This window comes from Portunus trituberculatus, chromosome 12 (assembly GCF_017591435.1).
Source record: "Portunus trituberculatus isolate SZX2019 chromosome 12, ASM1759143v1, whole genome shotgun sequence".
NCBI lineage: Eukaryota > Metazoa > Arthropoda > Malacostraca > Decapoda > Portunidae > Portunus > Portunus trituberculatus.
The window spans coordinates 8522339-8524838 of NC_059266.1; the positions used below are offsets into that span (position 1 = coordinate 8522339).

General features: G+C 45.3%; 1 pseudogene; it reads left to right on the plus strand.

Annotated features, from left to right (window-relative positions):
* Window positions 1–2500, plus strand: part of LOC123502630 — a 91264-nt pseudogene that overhangs the window by 44300 nt on the left and 44464 nt on the right.

Below are 2500 nucleotides of genomic sequence, written 5' to 3' on the forward strand. Positions count from 1 at the left end.
GGTGTGGAGTGACAGGTGTGGAGTAACAGGTGTGGAGTGACAGGTGTGGAGTGACAGGTGTGGCATGTATGGAGTGGTAAGTGGAGTGAGAGATGTGGTATAGTAGTATGTGGAGTAATTAGTGGAGTGACGGGTGTGGAGTGATTAGTGGAGTGACAGGTGTGTAGTAGCATGTGTGGAGTGACAGATGTGGAATGACAGGTGTGGAGTGAAGTGGTGGTGTGGAGTAGAGGAAGTGGAGAGACAAATGGTATGTGCAGGTGTGGAGTAACAGATGTGGAAGAGAGAGAGAGAGAGAGAGAGAGAGAGAGAGAGAGAGAGAGAGAGAGAGAGAGAGAGAGAGAGAGAGAGTACCTACCAGTGGAATCTCAAACTTACTCAAAACTTTCATTCAAAAAAATTTTCCTCCAACTTTTTAAAAAACTCCCCAAATCAAGACAGACAGACAGACAGACAGACAGACAGACAGACAGACAGACAAATTCCTCCGCCTCTTAATTTATATCTTATTTTCCTCTCCCCTCGTTTTCTTTCGCTAACTAATTCCTCCCCATTTTCCTCCTGAGCCGGGATTTCCCTTTTTTTCCCCTTTTTTTCCCCTCGCTCCCTCCTAAAACTTCAAATAAATTCCCTCTTTATTTTTTTTATCAATATTTCATTTTTCACTTCCTCCTATCTCCATCTTCTTCATCCCATTTTCTTTTATGACCAGTTTCCTTCTCTTCCTTCTTCTTTTTCCTCCTCTTCTTCTTCTTCTTCTTCTTCTTCTTCTTCTTAATTACACAGCCATTTTCTTTTTTATCTCTCTCGTTTTCTATTTCCTCACCCTTCTCCATTTTCTTTGTCCATCTTTATTGTCATTTTTTTTCCTTCCATTCTTCTTTCCTTCCTTCATTTTTTTCTTTTTTCTTTGTTTTTTTTTTTTCTTTCAGTTTTTCATTTCTTGTTTTACTTCCTTCATTTTCTTTTTTCTTTATTTTTCTTTCTTGTCTATGTTTTGTTTTTTTTCCAATTTCTTTCTCTCTCTCTCTCTCTCTCTCTCTCTCTCTCTCTCTCTCTCTCTCTCTCTCTCTCTCTCTCTCTCTCTCATTTTAGACACATTTCGTTCATTCTCTTTCAACTTAACACTTTTCCCCTCACTTTTTTCCCTTTCCAAACTTTCCCTGTTGTTGCGAACCCAAAGTTTTCCTCTGGTGGTCAGTGTTGTGTGGGGGGGGGGTGAGGGGAGAGTGAGGGGAGGGTGAGGGGAAGTGAGGGAGGGTGAGGGGAAGTGAGGGAGGGTGAGGGGAAACAAGGGAGAGTAGGTGGGAGGAGAAACAGGAGGAAACAGAGGAGTGGAAGTAAAACAAGAAGGGGAAAAAAAGGGGAAACACAAGTGGAGGGAGTGAAAGAAGAGAGGGATAGAGGGGAAAGAGGGGAAACAGGTGAAGAAGAGAAGGAAGAGAGGAAACAGAAGAAGAAGGAGAGAAAATCAAACAATGAGGGGAAAAAAGAGGAATTGGAGAGAGAGAGAAAGCGAGGGAAACGTAGAGAGAGACCAGAGGAGGAGGAAAGAGGGAAAAGAGGGGAAACAGAAGAAGAAAAGAGAAGAGGAAGTAAAACAAGGAGAAGAAAAATGGAAAGATAAGAAGAGGAGGAGAGGAGGAAAGAGGAAGAGGAGGAGAAAAAAAAGAGGAGGGGAAAGAGAAGAAGAGAGAGGAAGGGGAGGAAATACACCCAATTAAAAGAAAGAGGGGAATAGAGGGGATGAAGGGAGAGGGGAGAGAAGAGAAAGAGAGTGAGAGATAGTGGAAGAACTACATTTTTCCTCTCCAGGTTCCAAAATCACCCACACTTTTCCTCACCATTATCTGACAAACCATTTTCCTCCAAACACTAACAAACACCAAATTTTCCTCCTCAGATTAACAAAACGCCCACAAAATTTTCCTCCCCACACCACAAAACCACCAAAATTTTCCTCCCCACACCACAAAACCACAAAATTTTCCTCCCCACACCACAAAACCACAACAAACCTCAACACCACAAATTTTCCTCCCACACCACAAAACCACAATCCTCCCACACCACAAAATTTCCTCCCACACCACAAAAAAATTTTCCACACCACAAAACCATTTTTCCTCACAAACCTCCTCCCACACCACAAAACCACCAAAAAATTTTCCTCCCCAGCTTAACTCCCCGTTTTCTTCCCCACAGGTCAGTCGTACACCATGCTGGGGGGCGGGGAGAGCTGCCACAGTCTGGGGGTGATGCCTACAGCGGTGTGGTGGCTGTACCGCGCCCTGCAGGACCACCGCGCCAACACCGGGGCGCGTCACTCCGTCAGGATATCCGCACTGCAAATAGCGCCGGGGGATGTGGTCACCGATCTCCTGGCTCACTACGCCCACGGTGAGGCTTGCTGATGGGGTGATGGGGTGATGGGGTGATGGGGTGGTGATGGGGTGATGGGGTGGTGATGGGGTGATGGGGTGATGGGGTGGTGGTGGGT